The sequence below is a fragment of the Salmo salar genome, chromosome ssa19 (genome assembly GCF_905237065.1).
Source record: "Salmo salar chromosome ssa19, Ssal_v3.1, whole genome shotgun sequence".
NCBI classification, from domain to species: Eukaryota; Metazoa; Chordata; class Actinopteri; order Salmoniformes; family Salmonidae; genus Salmo; species Salmo salar.
This window is the reverse complement of record NC_059460.1, coordinates 82,003,299-82,021,301: the sequence shown is the minus strand read 5'-3', so window position 1 is coordinate 82,021,301 and position 18,003 is coordinate 82,003,299. Positions and strand designations below refer to the sequence as shown.

Genomic DNA, 18,003 nt, shown 5'->3' with positions numbered 1-18,003 from the left:
TGTGTGTGTAGTGTGTATGTTATCATGTGTGTGTGTGTGTGTGTGTGTAGTGTGTATGTTATCATGTGTGTGTGTGTGTGTAGTGTGTATGTTATCATGTGTGTGTGTGTGTGTGTGTGTGTGTGTGTGTGTGTGTGTGTGTGTGTGTGTATGTGTATGTATGTTATCATGTGTGTGTGTGTGTGTGTGTGTGTAGTGTGTATGTTATCATGTGTGTGTGTGTGTGTGTAGTGTGTATGTTATCTGTGTGTGTGTGTGTGTGTGTGTGTGTGTGTGTGTGTGTGTGTGTGTGTAGTGTGTGTGCCCGCTGTTCCATTTTTATCTGTTTTTTAAATCTGATTCTACTGCATCAGTTACCAGATGTAACAGGGTTGGGGAGAAACGGATTAAATGTAACAGATTAACAAACAAAAAAATAATGTAACTGTAATCTGTTACGTTTCCATCAACAAATATTATAATCAGCTTACAGATACTTTTGAAAAACTGGATAATTACTTGTTAACCTCTACTACTGTAACTATGGACGAAGCGGGATGTGTGTGTATGTGTGTGTATGTCTGTGGTAGATATATATATAATATATTGTTCAGACGATGTAATCAAATCAAATTAATTTATAAAGCCCTTCTTACATCAGCTGATATCTCAAAGTGCTGTACAGAAAATCCTAAAACCCCAAACAGCAAGCAATGCAGGTGTAGAAGCACGGTGGCTAGGAAAAACTCCCTAGAAAGGCCAAAACCTAGGAAGAAACGTAGAGAGGAACCAGGCTATGAGGGGTGGCCAGTCCTCTTCTGGCTGTGCCGGGTGGAGATTATAACAGAACATGGCCAAGATGTTCAAATGTTCATAGATGACCAGCAGGATCAAATAATAATAATCACAGTGGTTGTCGAGGGTTCAACAGGTCAGCACCTCAGGAGTAAATGTCAGTTGGCTTTTCATAGCCGATCATTGAGAGTATCTCTACCGCTCCTGCTGTCTCTAGAGAGTTGAAAACAGCAGGTCTGGGACAGGTAGCACGTCCGATGAACAGGTCATGATTCCATAGCCGGAGGCAGAACAGTTGAAACTGGAGCAGCAGCACGGCCAGGTGGACTGTGGACAGCAAGGAGTCATCATGCCAGGTAGTCCTGAGGCATGGTCCTAGGGCTCAGGTCCTCCGAGAGAGAGAAGGAAAGAAAGAGAGAATTAGAGAGAGCATACTTAAATTCACACAGGACACCGGATAAGACAAGAGAATACTCCAGATGTAACAGACTGACCCTAGCCCCCCGACACATAAACTACTGCAGCATAAATACTGGAGGCTGAGACAGGAGGGGTCAGGAGACACTGTGGCCCCATCCGATGAAACCTCCGGACAGGGCCAAACAGGCAGGATATAACCCCACCCACTTTGCCAAAGCACAGCCCCCACACCACTAGAGGGATATCTTCAACCACCAACTTACCATCCTGAGACAAGGCCGAGTATAGCCAACAAAGATCTCCGCCACGGCACAACCCAAGGGGGGACTCAACCCAGACAGGAAGACCACGTCAGAGACTCAACCCACTCAAGTGACGCACCCCTCCTAGGGACGGCATGGAAGAACACCAGTAAGCCAGTGACTCAGCCCCTGTAATAGGGTTAGAGGCAGAGCGTCCCAGTGGAGAGAGGGGAACCGGCCAGGCAGAGACAGCAAGGGCGGTTCGTTGCTCCAGAGCCTTTCCGTTCACCTTCACACTCCTGGGACAGACTACACTCAATCATAGGACCTACTGAAGAGATGAGTCTTCAGTAAAGACTTAAAGGTTGAGACCAAGTCTGCGTCTCTCACATGGGTAGGCAGACTATTCCATAAAAATGGAGCTCTATAGGAGAAAGCCCTGCCTCCAGCTGTTTGCTTAGAAATTCTAGGGACAATTAGGAGCCCTGCGTCTTGTGACCGTAGTGTTCGTGTAGGTATGTACGGCAGGACCAAATCGGAAAGATAGGTAGGAGCATGCCCATGTAATGCTTTGTAGGTTAGCAGTAAAACCTTTAAATCAACCCTTGCCTTTAACGGGAAGCCAGTGTAGAGAGGCTAGCACTGGAGTAATATGATCAAATGTTTTGGTTACATTTTAGTCATTTAGCAGACGCTCTTATCCAGAGCGACTTACAGTAGTGAATGCATACATTTCATTTTCATACATTTTTTTTTTTTTCTTCTTCGTACTTGGCCCCCCGTGGGAATCGAACCCACAACCCTGGCGTTGCAAACACCATGCTCTACCAACTGAGCTACGGGGAAGGCTGGTTCTAGTCAGGATTCTAGCAGCCGTATTTAGCACTAACTGAAGTTTATTTAGTGCTTTATCCGGGTAGCCGGAAAGTAGAGCATTGCAGTAGTCCAACCTAGAAGTAACAAAAGCATGGATACATTTTTCTGCATTTTTGGACAGAAAGTTTCTGATTTTTGCAATGTTACGTAGATGGAAAAAAGCTGTCCTTGAAACAGTCTTGATATGATCTTCAAAAGAGAGATCAGGGTCCAGAGTAACGCCGAGGTCCTTCACAGTTTTATTTGAGACGACTGTACAACCATCCAGATTAATTGTCAGATTCAACAGAAGATCTCTTTGTTTCTTGGGACCTAGAACAAGCATCTCTGTTTTGTCCGAGTTTAAAAGTAGAAAGTTTGCAGCCATCCACTTCCTTATGTCTGAAACACAGGCTTCTAGCGAGGGCAGTTTTGGGGCTTCACCATGTTTCATTGAAATGTACAGCTGTGTGTCATCCGCATAGCAGTGAAAGTTAACATTATGTTTTCGAATGACATCCCCAAGAGGTAAAATATATAGTGAAAACAATAGTGGTCCTAAAATGGAATCTCCCTCGGCCTGGGGCTCCATGCAAGATCTCACCTCGTGAAGTTGCAACGATCATGAGAACGGTGAGGAATCAGCCCAGAACTGCACGGGAGGATCTTGTCAATGATCTCAAGGCAGCTGGGACCATAGTCACCAAGAAAACAATTTGTAACACACTACGCCGTGAAGGACTGAAATCCTGCAGCGCCCGCAAGGTCCCCTTGCTCAAGAAAGCACATATACAGGCCCGTCTGAAGTCTGCCAATGAACATCTGAATGATTCAGAAGACAACTGGGTGAAAGTGTTGTGGTCAGATGAGACCAAAATGGAGCTCTTTGACATCAACTCAACTTGCGGTGTTTGGAGGAGGAATGCTGCCTATGACCCCAAGAACACCATCCCCACCATCAAACATGGAGGTGGAAACATTATGCTTTAGGGGTGTTTTTCTGCTAAGGGGACAAGACAACTTCACCGCATCAAAGGGACGATGGACGGGGCCATGTACCGTCAAATCTTGGGTGAGAACCTCCTTCCCTCAGCCAGGGCATTGAAAATGGGTCGTGGATTGGGTATTCCAGCATGACAATGACCCAAAACACATGGCCAAGGCAACAAAGGAGTGGCTCAAGAAGAAGCACATTAAGGTCCTGGAGTGAACTAGCCAGTCTCCAGACCTTAATCCCATAGAAAATCTGTGGAGGGAGCTGAAGGTTCGAGTTGCCAAACGTCAGCCTCGAAACCTTAATGAGTTGGAGAAGATCTGTAAATCCTGCAAATCCCTCCTGAGATGTGTGCAAACCTGGTGGCCAACTACAAGAAGCGTCTGACCTCTGTGATTGCCAGCAAGGGTTTTGCCACCAAGTACTAAGTCATGTTTTGCAGAGGGGTCAAATACTTATTTCCCTCATTAAAATGGAAATCAATTTATAACATTTTTGACATGTGTTTTTCTGGATTTTTTTGTTGTTATTCTGTCTCTCATTGTTCAAATAAACCTACCATTAAAACTATAGACTGATAATTTCTTTGCCAGCGGGCAAACTTACAAAACCAGCAGGGGATCAAATACTTTTTTCCCCCACTGTATAGAATAACAGCTCCGTATTACAGATCCCAGCCTATAGAATAACAGCTGTATAGTACTGATCCCAGCCTATAGAATAACAGCTGTATAGTACTGATCCCAGCCTATAGAATAACAGCTGTATAGTACTGATCCCAGCCTATAGAATAACAGCTGTATAGTACTGATCCCAGCCTATAGAATAACAGCTGTATAGTACTGATCCCAGCCTATAGTATAACAGCTGTATAGTACTGATCCCAGCCTATAGAATAACAGCTGTATAGTACTGATCCCAGCCTATAGTATAACAGCTGTATAGTACTGATCCCAGCCTATAGAATAACAGCTGTATAGTACTGATCCCAGCCTATAGAATAACAGCTGTATAGTACTGATCCCAGCCTATAGAATAACAGCTGTATAGTACTGATCCCAGCCTATAGAATAACAGCTGTATAGTACTGATCCCAGCCTATAGAATAACAGCTGTATAGTACTGATCCCAGCCTATAGAATAACAGCTGTATAGTACTGATCCCAGCCTATAGTATAACAGCTGTATAGTACTGATCCCAGCCTATAGTATAACAGCTGTATAGTACTGATCCCAGCCTATAGAATAACAGCTGTATAGTACTGATCCCAGCCTATAGAATAACAGCTGTATAGTACTGATCCCAGCCTATAGAATAACAGCTGTATAGTACTGATCCCAGCCTATAGAATAACAGCTGTATAGTACTGATCCCAGCCTATAGAATAACAGCTGTATAGTACTGATCCCAGCCTATAGAATAACAGCTGTATAGTACTGATCCCGGCCTATAGAATAACAGCTGTATAGTACTGATCCCAGCCTATAGAATAACAGCTGTATAGTACTGATCCCAGCCTATAGAATAACAGCTGTATAGTACTGATCCCAGCCTATAGAATAACAGCTGTATAGTACTGATCCCAGCCTATAGAATAACAGCTGTATAGTACTGATCCCAGCCTATAGAATAACAGCTGTATAGTACTGATCCCAGCCTATAGAATAACAGCTGTATAGTACTGATCCCAGCCTATAGAATAACAGCTGTATAGTACTGATCCCAGCCTATAGAATAACAGCTGTATAGTACTGATCCCAGCCTATAGAATAACAGCTGTATAGTACTGATCCCAGCCTATAGAATAACAGCTGTATAGTACTGATCCCAGCCTATAGTATAACAGCTGTATAGTACTGATCCCAGCCTATAGAATAACAGCTGTATAGTACTGATCCCAGCCTATAGTATAACAGCTGTATAGTACTGATCCCAGCCTATAGAATAACAGCTGTATAGTACTGATCCCAGCCTATAGTATAACAGCTGTATAGTACTGATCCCAGCCTATAGAATAACAGCTGTATAGTACTGATCCCAGCCTATAGTATAACAGCTGTATAGTACTGATCCCAGCCTATAGAATAACAGCTGTATAGTACTGATCCCAGCCTATAGAATAACAGCTGTATAGTACTGATCCCAGCCTATAGTATAACAGCTGTATAGTACTGATCCCAGCCTATAGAATAACAGCTGTATAGTACTGATCCCAGCCTATAGAATAACAGCTGTATAGTACTGATCCCAGCCTATAGAATAACAGCTGTATAGTACTGATCCCAGCCTATAGAATAACAGCTGTATAGTACTGATCCCAGCCTATAGAATAACAGCTGTATAGTACTGATCCCAGCCTATAGAATAACAGCTGTATAGTACTGATCCCAGCCTATAGAATAACAGCTGTATAGTACTGATCCCAGCCTATAGAATAACAGCTGTATAGTACTGATCCCAGCCTATAGAATAACAGCTGTATAGTACTGATCCCAGCCTATAGAATAACAGCTCCGTATTACAGATCCCAGCCTATAGTATAACAGCTGTATAGTACTGATCCCAGCCTATAGAATAACAGCTGTATAGTACTGATCCCAGCCTATAGAATAACAGCTGTATAGTACTGATCCCAGCCTATAGTATAACAGCTGTATAGTACTGATCCCAGCCTATAGAATAACAGCTGTATAGTACTGATCCCAGCCTATAGAATAACAGCTGTATAGTACTGATCCCAGCCTATAGTATAACAGCTGTATAGTACTGATCCCAGCCTATAGTATAACAGCTGTATAGTACTGATCCCAGCCTATAGTATAACAGCTGTATAGTACTGATCCCAGCCTATAGAATAACAGCTGTATAGTACTGATCCCAGCCTATAGTATAACAGCTGTATAGTACTGATCCCAGCCTATAGAATAACAGCTGTATAGTACTGATCCCAGCCTATAGAATAACAGCTGTATAGTACTGATCCCAGCCTATAGAATAACAGCTGTATAGTACTGATCCCAGCCTATAGTATAACAGCTGTATAGTACTGATCCCAGCCTATAGAATAACAGCTGTATAGTACTGATCCCAGCCTATAGAATAACAGCTGTATAGTACTGATCCCAGCCTATAGAATAACAGCTGTATAGTACTGATCCCAGCCTATAGAATAACAGCTGTATAGTACTGATCCCAGCCTATAGAATAACAGCTGTATAGTACTGATCCCAGCCTATAGAATAACAGCTGTATAGTACTGATCCCAGCCTATAGAATAACAGCTGTATAGTACTGATCCCAGCCTATAGTATAACAGCTGTATAGTACTGATCCCAGCCTATAGAATAACAGCTGTATAGTACTGATCCCAGCCTATAGAATAACAGCTGTATAGTACTGATCCCAGCCTATAGAATAACAGCTGTATAGTACTGATCCCAGCCTATAGAATAACAGCTGTATAGTACTGATCCCAGCCTATAGAATAACAGCTGTATAGTACTGATCCCAGCCTATAGAATAACAGCTGTATAGTACTGATCCCAGCCTATAGAATAACAGCTGTATAGTACTGATCCCAGCCTATAGAATAACAGCTGTATAGTACTGATCCCAGCCTATAGAATAACAGCTGTATAGTACTGATCCCAGCCTATAGTATAACAGCTGTATAGTACTGATCCCAGCCTATAGAATAACAGCTGTATAGTACTGATCCCAGCCTATAGAATAACAGCTGTATAGTACTGATCCCAGCCTATAGAATAACAGCTGTATAGTACTGATCCCAGCCTATAGAATAACAGCTGTATAGTACTGATCCCAGCCTATAGAATAACAGCTGTATAGTACTGATCCCAGCCTATAGAATAACAGCTGTATAGTACTGATCCCAGCCTATAGAATAACAGCTGTATAGTACTGATCCCAGCCTATAGTATAACAGCTGTATAGTACTGATCCCAGCCTATAGAATAACAGCTGTATAGTACTGATCCCAGCCTATAGTATAACAGCTGTATAGTACTGATCCCAGCCTATAGAATAACAGCTGTATAGTACTGATCCCAGCCTATAGAATAACAGCTGTATAGTACTGATCCCAGCCTATAGAATAACAGCTGTATAGTACTGATCCCAGCCTATAGAATAACAGCTGTATAGTACTGATCCCAGCCTATAGAATAACAGCTGTATAGTACTGATCCCAGCCTATAGAATAACAGCTGTATAGTACTGATCCCAGCCTATAGAATAACAGCTGTATAGTACTGATCCCAGCCTATAGAATAACAGCTGTATAGTACTGATCCCAGCCTATAGAATAACAGCTGTATAGTACTGATCCCAGCCTATAGAATAACAGCTGTATAGTACTGATCCCAGCCTATAGAATAACAGCTGTATAGTACTGATCCCAGCCTATAGAATAACAGCTGTATAGTACTGATCCCAGCCTATAGAATAACAGCTGTATAGTACTGATCCCAGCCTATAGAATAACAGCTGTATAGTACTGATCCCAGCCTATAGAATAACAGCTGTATAGTACTGATCCCAGCCTATAGAATAACAGCTGTATAGTACTGATCCCAGCCTATAGAATAACAGCTGTATAGTACTGATCCCAGCCTATAGAATAACAGCTGTATAGTACTGATCCCAGCCTATAGAATAACAGCTGTATAGTACTGATCCCAGCCTATAGAATAACAGCTGTATAGTACTGATCCCAGCCTATAGAATAACAGCTGTATAGTACTGATCCCAGCCTATAGAATAACAGCTGTATAGTACTGATCCCAGCCTATAGAATAACAGCTGTATAGTACTGATCCCAGCCTATAGAATAACAGCTGTATAGTACTGATCCCAGCCTATAGAATAACAGCTGTATAGTACTGATCCCAGCCTATAGAATAACAGCTGTATAGTACTGATCCCAGCCTATAGAATAACAGCTGTATAGTACTGATCCCAGCCTATAGAATAACAGCTGTATAGTACTGATCCCAGCCTATAGAATAACAGCTGTATAGTACTGATCCCAGCCTATAGAATAACAGCTGTATAGTACTGATCCCAGCCTATAGAATAACAGCTGTATAGTACTGATCCCAGCCTATAGAATAACAGCTGTATAGTACTGATCCCAGCCTATAGAATAACAGCTGTATAGTACTGATCCCAGCCTATAGAATAACAGCTGTATAGTACTGATCCCAGCCTATAGAATAACAGCTGTATAGTACTGATCCCAGCCTATAGAATAACAGCTGTATAGTACTGATCCCAGCCTATAGAATAACAGCTGTATAGTACTGATCCCAGCCTATAGAATAACAGCTGTATAGTACTGATCCCAGCCTATAGAATAACAGCTGTATAGTACTGATCCCAGCCTATAGAATAACAGCTGTATAGTACTGATCCCAGCCTATAGAATAACAGCTGTATAGTACTGATCCCAGCCTATAGAATAACAGCTGTATAGTACTGATCCCAGCCTATAGAATAACAGCTGTATAGTACTGATCCCAGCCTATAGAATAACAGCTGTATAGTACTGATCCCAGCCTATAGAATAACAGCTGTATAGTACTGATCCCAGCCTATAGAATAACAGCTGTATAGTACTGATCCCAGCCTATAGAATAACAGCTGTATAGTACTGATCCCAGCCTATAGAATAACAGCTGTATAGTACTGATCCCAGCCTATAGAATAACAGCTTGATGGAGTTCATCACTCTAAACTTCTCAGTGGTATTGTCCTCCATATTGTCCAAAACAAGTTTAATTTAAGAAGACCACGAGTGGGGCTTTTCTTGCTCAATCGTGATGATTTAAAAAAAAATATATATATATATATATATATATATATATATATATATACTGCTCAAAAAAATAAAGGGAACACTTAAACAACACATCCTAGATCTGAATGAAAGAAATAATCTTATTAAATACTTTTTTCTTTACATAGTTGAATGTGCTGACAACAAAATCACACAAAAATAATCAATGGAAATCCAATTTATCAACCCATAGAGGTCTGGATTTGGAGTCACACTCAAAATTAAAGTGGAAAACCACACTACAGGCTGATCCAACTTTGATGTAATGTCCTTAAAACAAGTCAAAATGAGGCTCAGTAGTGTGTGTGGCCTCCACGTGCCTGTATGACCTCCCTACAACGCCTGGGCATGCTCCTGATGAGGTGACGGATGGTCTCCTGAGGAATCTCCTCCCAGACCTGGACTAAAGCATCCGCCAACTCCTGGACAGTCTGTGGTGCAATGTGGCGTTGGTGGATGGAGCGAGACATGATGTCCCAGATGTGCTCAATTGGATTCAGGTCTGGGGAACGGGCGGGCCAGTCCATAGCATCAATGCCTTCCTCTTGCAGGAACTGCTGACACACTCCAGCCACATGAGGTCTAGCATTGTCTTGCATTAGGAGGAACCCCGGGCCAACCGCACCAGCATATGGTCTCACAAGGGGTCTGAGGATCTCATCTCGGTACCTAATGGCAGTCAGGCTACCTCTGGCGAGCACATGGAGGGCTGTGCGGCCCCCCAAAGAAATGCCACCCCACACCATGACTGACCCACCGCCAAACCGGTCATGCTGGAGGATGTTGCAGGCAGCAGAACGTTCTCCACGGCGTCTCCAGACTGTCACGTCTGTCACATGTGCTCAGTGTGAACCTGCTTTCATCTGTGAAGAGCATAGGGCACCAGTGGCGAATTTGCCAATCTTGGTGTTCTCTGGCAAATGCCAAACGTCTTGCATGGTGTTGGGCTGTAAGCACAACCCCCCTCTGTGGACGTCGGCCCTCATACCACCCTCATGGAGTCTGTTTCTGACCGTTTGAGCAGACACATGCACATTTGTGGCCTGCTGGAGGTCATTTTGCAGGGCTCTGGCAATGCTCCTCCTGCTCCTCCTTGCACAAAGGCGGAGGTAACGGTCCTGCTGCTAGGTTGTTGCCCTCCTACGGCCTCCTCCACATCTCCTGATGTACTGGCCTGTCTCCTGGTAGCGCCTCCATGCTCTGGACACTACGCTGACAGACACAGCAAACCTTCTTGCCACAGCTCGCATTGATGTGCCATCCTGGATGAGCTGCACTACCTGAGCCACTTGTGTGGGTTGTAGACTCCGTCTCATGCTACCACTAGAGTGAAAGCACCGCCAGCATTCAAAAGTGACCAAAACATCAGCCAGGAAGCATAGGAACTGAGAAGTGGTCTGTGGTCCCCACCTGCAGAACCACTCCTTTATTGGGGGTGTCTTGCTAATTGCCTATAATTTTCACCTGTTTTCTATTCCATTTGCACAACAGCATGTGAAATTTATTGTCAATCAGTGTTGCTTCCTAAGTGGACAGTTTGATTTCACAGAAGTGTGATTGACTTGGAGTTACACTGTGTTGTTTAAGTGTTCCCATTATTTTTTTGAGCAGTATATATATTTTTATCCGTAGGCCTAGTGGACACAGGCTCAAACTCACACACTTTTGCTAGACTTAAACAGCTCAAAACAGCTCAAACAGCTCAAAGTGTCACCAACAAAAAGGGAAATAACAGGCCTGCAGTAAATGCAGAATATGGCATACATTTTTCACATATAGCACTTCTCGGTACACTCTTAGAAGAGAAGGTGCTATCTAGAACCAAAAAGGGTTCTTCAGCTGTCCCCATAGGAGACCCCTTTGAAGAACCCTTTTTGGTTCCAGGTAGAACCCTTTTTGGGTTCAATGTAGAACCCTTCCCACACAGGGTTCTGTATGGAACTCAAAAAGGGTTCTACCTCAAACCAAAAAGTGTTCTATTTGGAACCAAAAACGGTTCTCCTATGGGGACAGCCGAAGAACCCTTTTGGAACCATTTGGTCTAAGAGTGCAGTGCTAAAGCATGCGATTCCATGAGAGCAGCATAAACAACAGAGGAGTCCTTTGTTTTTGGGTTATGCTCAGGTAAAACAATCTGGCTAATCTATATTTCCCGCATTTCCAAGTCCTATTCTTGAAGATCAAGGGATATTAAATGAATTGGAATGACTGGAAATCTGACAGACTTCGGGTTTGAATGTAAAGGAAGTGTTTTTTTCTCAGTCCCGGAGGGAAGCCAAAGTTATTCAAATACAATGGTATTTATCTATTAACAACAGACTTTCAACATGTACTGCACTGACACAAATGACTGATGATTGGTTGAAATAAATTGATAATAAGAAGATTGTGGGAGCTGTACTGTTAGATTTCAGTCTGTGAGTCCATGTATGCTGATGATTCAACCCGGATACGCGTCAGCAACCACAGCTAATGAAATCACTGCAGCACTTAACAATGAGTTGCAGTCTGTTTTAGAATGGGTGGCCAGTAATAAACTGGTCCTGAACATCTCTAAACCGAAGACCATTGTATTTGGTACAAGTTAGGGATGCACGATATATCGGTGAACATATCGGAATCGGACGATATTAGCTAAAAATGCCAAGATTCGGTATCGGCACGATGTCTAGTTTAACGCCGACGTTAAAAACCGATGTCAAAGCTACCGTGAATACCTATATAAAGTAGGTACATGATGTAATAACGCTACGTAAAATTTTGCTCTACACGTGCAACACAGCATTCCTAACCTAGCCCACAATGTCTGCTGTGTGGATCGAGCAGTCAACAAGTCCAGCAGTCATTTGAAAGAGCAAGAACATTTCAGCGAGACAACTCCAAGGCCAAATCCATTAACGCCAAGATAATGGAATTCGTTGTCCTTGACAATTAACCGTTCTCTGCTGTGGGTGATGTTGGCTTTCGCCGACTGGTCGAGCACCGGTTAACCTCTCTTGGGTATGTGGGACGTGACCGTCCCACCTGCGGGACACACTATTCAACAGCCAGTGAAATAGCAGGGCGCCAAATTCAAAATGACAAAAATCTCATAATTCAAATTTCTCACACATACAAGTATTATACACCATTTTATAGATAAGACTCTCGTTAATCCAACCACATTGTCTGATTTCAAAAAGGCTTTACGGCGAAAGCAAAACATTAGATTATGTTAGGACAGCGCCTAAAAAATAAAAGCCACACAGCCATTTTCTAACCAAGGAGAGGCATCACAAAAACCAGAAATACAGCTCAAATTAAGCACTAACCTTTGATCTTCATCAGATGGCACTCATAGGACTTCATGTTACACAATACATGTATGTTTTGCTCGATAAAGTTCATATTTATATCCGAAAACCCCATTTTACATTGGCTCGTAATGTTCAGAAATGTTCTTCCTTCAAAAACTTCCGGTGAATGAGCACATCAATTTATAGAAATACTCATCATAAACGTTGATAAAATATTAAACTGTTATTCAAAGAATTATAGATGAACATCTCCTTAATGCAACCGCTGTGACAGATTTCAAAAAAGCTTCACGGGGAAAGCACACTTTGCAATAATCTGAGTCCGGCGCTCAGAAAAATACAACAGGCAATACAGATACCCGCCATTTTGGAGTCATCTAAAATCATAAATAGCATTAGAAATATTCACTTACCTTTGATGATCTTCATCAGAATGCACTCCCAGGAATCCCAGGTCCACAATAAATGTTGTTTTGTTCAATAAAGTCCATAATTTATGTCCAAATACCTCCTTGTTGTTCGCACGTTCAGTAAGCTACTCCAAATGTAGGAAGCGCGCCGAAAATTTCACGACGAAAAGTCCAAAAAAGTTATATTTACATTCGTAGAAACATGTCAAACGATGTATCAGTCTCCCCCTCCGTTCTCTAGTGAAAGGGAGAGACCCCTCCGTTCTCTACTGAAGGGGGAGACCCCTCCATTCTCTACTGAAGGGGGGAGACCCCTCCATTCTCTACTGAAGGGGGGAGACCCCTCCGTTCTCTAGTGAAGGGGGAGACCCCTCCGTTCTCTACTGAAGGGGGGAGACCCCTCCGTTCTCTAGTGAAGGGGGAGACCCCTCCGTTCTCTAGTGAAGGGGGAGACCCCTCCGTTCTCTAGTGAAGGGGGAGACCCCTCCGTTCTCTAGTGAAGGGGAGACCCCTCCGTTCTCTAGTGAAGGGGGAGACCCCTCCGTTCTCTAGTGAAAGGGGGAGACCCCTCCGTTCTCTAGTGAAGGGGGAGACCCCTCCGTTCTCTCGTGAAGGGGGAGACCCCTCCGTTCTCTAGTGAAGGGGGAGACCCCTCCGTTCTCTAGTGAAAGGGGGAGACCCCTTCGAGGAAGGATCCCTGCAGAGCGCCGGACAGTTGGCTGTGGCGAGACGACACGGCGGTCACACTCCCACCAGACCAGAGTGGCGTCCAGTTACTGGAGTAGAATAGTAGAATAGAAAGTAGGCAGCGTGGATTCCCCAGTAACTTGTGTTGGTTTGCTACTTATTGACCGTGGATTCCCCAGTAACTTGTGTTGGTTTGCTAATTATTGGCCGTGGATTCCCCAGTAACTTGTGTAGGTTCGCTACTTTTTGACCGTGGATTCCCCAGTAACTTGTGTAGGTTCGCTACTTATTGGCCGTGGATTCCCCAGTAACTTGTGTTGGTTTGCTAATTATTGGCCGTGGATTCCCCAGTAACTTGTGTTGGTTCGCTACTTATTGGCCGTGGATTCCCCAGTAACTTGTGTTGGTTTGCTAATTATTGGCCGTGGATTCCCCAGTAACTTGTGTTGGTTCGCTACTTATTGGCCGTGGATTCCCCAGTAACTTGTGTTGGTTTGCTAATTATTGGCCGTGGATTCCCCAGTAACTTGTGTTGGTTCGCTACTTATTGGCCATGGATTCCCCAGTAACTTGTGTAGGTTCGCTACTTATTCTAAAATGGATTAAATAGTTTTTTCCCCTCATCAATCTACACACAATACCCCACAATGACATCACAATACCCCACAATGACATCACAATACCCCACAATGACATCACAATACCCCACAATGACATCACAATACCCCATAATGACATCACAATACCCCATAATGACAAAGCAAAAACAGGTTTTAAGAAATGTTAGGAAAAAAAACAAGAAAATATGAAACTGAAATATCACATGTACATAAGTATTCAGACTCTTTACTTAGCATTTTGTTGAAGCACCTTTTGCAGCGATTACAGCCTCGAGCCTTCTTGGGTATGATGCTACAAGCTTGGCACACCTGTATTTTTCTCTGCAGATCCTCTCAAGCTCTGTCGGGTTGGATGGGGAGTGTCGCTGCACAGCTATTTTCAGGTCTCTCCAGAGATGTTAGATCAGGGTCTGGCTGGGCCACTCAAGGACATTCAGAGACTTGTCCCGAAGCCACTCCTGTGTTGTCTTGGCTGTGTGCTTAGGGTCATTGTCCTGTTGGAAGGTAAATCTTCGCCCCAGTCTGAGGTCCTGAGTGCTCTGGAGCAGGTTTTCATCAAGGACCTCACTGTACTTTGCTCCGTTCATCTTTCCCTCGATCCCGACTGGTCTCCCAGTCCCTGCCGCTGAAAAACATCCCCACTGCATGATGCTGCCACCACCATGCTTCACCATAGGGATGGTGCCAGGTTTCCTCCAGACAAGACCCTTGGCATTCAGGCCGAAGAGTCATCAGACCAGAGAATCTTGTTTCTCATGGTCTGAGAGTCCTTTAGGTGCCTTTTGTCAAACTCCAAGCGGGCTGTCATGTGCCTTTTACTGAGGAGTGGCTTCCGTCTGGCCAATCTACAAGAAAGGCCTGATGGGTGGAGTGCTACATAGATGGAAGAACCTTCCAGAAGGACAACCATCTCCACAGAAGAACTCTGGAGCTCTGTCAGAGTGACCATCGAAATCGTCCCACCTACGCAACAGCCAGTGTAATCCCGTGGCGCGATTTTCAAATACCTTAGAAACGCTATTACTTCAATTTCTCAAACATATGACTATTTTACACCATTTTAAAGACAAGACTCTCGTTAATCTAACCACACTGTCCGATTTCAAAAAGGCTTTACAACGAAAGCAAAACATTAGATTATGTCAGCAGAGTACCCAGCCAGAAATAATCATACACCCATTTTTCAAGCTAGCATATAATGTCACAAAAACCCAGAAGACAGCTAAATGCAGCACTAACCTTTGATGATCTTCATCAGATGACACACCTAGGACATTATGTTATACAATACATGCATGTTTTGTTCAATCAAGTTCATATTTATATCAAAAACCAGCTTTTTACATTAGCATGTGACGTTCAGAACTAGCATACCCCCGCAAACCTCCGGTGAATTTACTAAATTACTCACGATAAACGTTCACAAAAAACATAACAATTATTTTAAGAATTATAGATACAGAACTCCTTTGTGCAATCGAGGTGTCCGATTTTAAAATAGCTTTTCGGTGAAAGCACATTTTGCAATATTCTGAGTAGATAGCCCAGCCATCACGGCTAGCTATTTAGACACCCACCAAGTTTAGCCCTGACCAAACTCCGATTTACTATTACAAAAGTTTGATTACCTTTGATGTTCTTCGTCAGAATGCACTCCCAGGACTGCTACTTCAATAACAAATGTTGGTTTGGTCCAAAATAATCCATCGTTATATCCAAATAGCGGCGTTTTGTTCGTGCGTTCAAGACACTATCCGAAGTGTAAATAAGGGTCACGAGCATCGCAATTCGTGACAAAAAATGTCTAAATATTCCATTACTGTACTTCGAAGCATGTCAACCGCTGTTTAAAATCCATTTTTATGCAATTTTTCTCGTATAAAAGCGATAATATTCCGACCGGGAATCTGCATTTAGGTAAACAGAGGAAAGAAAATAAAGCATTCGGTCGACTCAGGCACGCGCCTAAGCCCACAGTACTCTGACCAGCCACTATCCAAACGCGATAAAGTGTTTCAGGCAGAGGCTGCCTCGATATCCTTCAGCTTTTTCCCGGCCTCTGAGAGCCTATGGGAGCCGTAGGAAGTGTCACGTTATTGCAAAGATCCTCAGTCTTCAATAAAAAGAGCCAAGATAAAACACAACTTGTCAGACAGGCCACTTCCTGCATGGAATCTTCTCAGGTTTTGGCCTGCCATAGGAGTTCTGTTATACTCACAGACACCATTCAAACAGTTTTAGAAACTTTAGGGTGTTTTCTATCCAAAGCCAATAATTATATGCATATTCTAGTTACTGGGCAGGAGTAGTAACCAGATTAAATCGGGTACGTTTTTTTATCCAGCCGTGTCAATACTGCCCCCTAGCCCTAACAGGAATGATGGAGGCCACTGTGTTCTTGGGGACCTTCAATGCTGCAGAAATGTTTTGGTACCCCTTCCCCAGATCTGTGCTTCAAAACAATCCTGTCTCAGAGCTCTACGGACAATTCCTTCGACCTCATGGCTTGGTTTTTGCTCTGACATTCACTGTCAACTTATATAGACAGGTGTGTGCCTTTCCAAATCATGTCCAATCAATTTAATTTAGCACAGGTGGACTCCAATCAAGTTGTAGAAACATCTCAAGGTTGATTAATGGAAACAGGATGCACCTGAGCTCAATTTCGAATCTCATAACTAAGGTTCTGAATACTTATGTAAATAAGGTATTTCTGTTTTATAATTTTTTGTTGTTGTAAATTAGCAAACATTTCTAAAAACCTGTTTTCGCTTTGTCATTATGGGGTATTTTGTGTGTCGATTGATGAGGGGGGAAAAAAATATTTGATACATTTTAGAATAAGGCTTTAACGTATCTTAATGTGGAAAAAGTGGAAAAGTCTGAATATTTTCCCGAATGCAATGTATGTAAACATACATACAGTATACAGCTCATAGACAATATTAGGGGGTCTAATGAGGGTGCAAGGAAACTCCATGACCCCCCGAGAAAACCACTGTGAGTGGCCCTGTCATGACATGACATAACATGACATAGTGGCAATAAAGCCCAGTCTTAACTGGTTCTAAACAAACGCAATGGAGCCCATAGGAGTTTTAGTAGTAAACAACGAAAATGGGGATGTGGTCCCGGATAGGATAAAAGCATTACAAAATGCCTAATAGCAAGACCCAGGCTGCATCCCAAACGGCAAACTATTTCCTATGGGACCTGGTCAAAAGTAGCGCACTATATGGAAAAGGGTGCCACTTAGGATGCAGTTTCTGCCCGCCCTGCCTAGGTATGTATACTTAATTGCGCCCCTTCTCCCTACAACATCTAGTGAATAATTTAGTCTAATTAGCTTTATGATGCTAGCTAAAGTTATGGGGGTTTGACCCAGGCTGAGATGACGACGACGATGATGATGTAATTAGTAGTAGTGTGCACTTAGTAGTGGCCAGACTGAGTAGTACACAAATCGATCTTGCATCCCAAATGGCACCCTATTCCCTATATAGTACTCTACTTTTAGGTGGCATTCGGGACGTACCCTGTGTTTTTAAAGGGCAGGTCCGTGTGGACTGTCCGTCAGAGGGTTATTGCTGACAGTGTATACCCTTTAATCATATGTCATCGGAAAGCTTAAATCCACAGCTATCCATCAGACACGGTTTTTTTGGAATGTTCAGTTCAACAGAACTTTGACCTCTAGGGCACATATCAGAATTACCTGTATACATTAGCTTTAAAAACGTTGTTTTCCAAGTGGTTTTGAAAGGTCATAAAATTACCTTTTCAAAATGTATATATAATTTAATTTGAAAACACCAGCTATAACTTTTGTTTTAAACATTTATTTTTT

The 18,003-nt window shown here is 43.0% G+C and overlaps 1 protein-coding gene across 2 annotated transcripts in view; it reads left to right on the top strand.

Annotated features, from left to right (window-relative positions):
* The window catches only part of LOC106579720 (nuclear receptor coactivator 2), a 226,057-nt gene that overhangs the window by 204,740 nt on the left and 3,314 nt on the right, over nt 1-18,003 (top strand). The window lies entirely within an intron of this gene.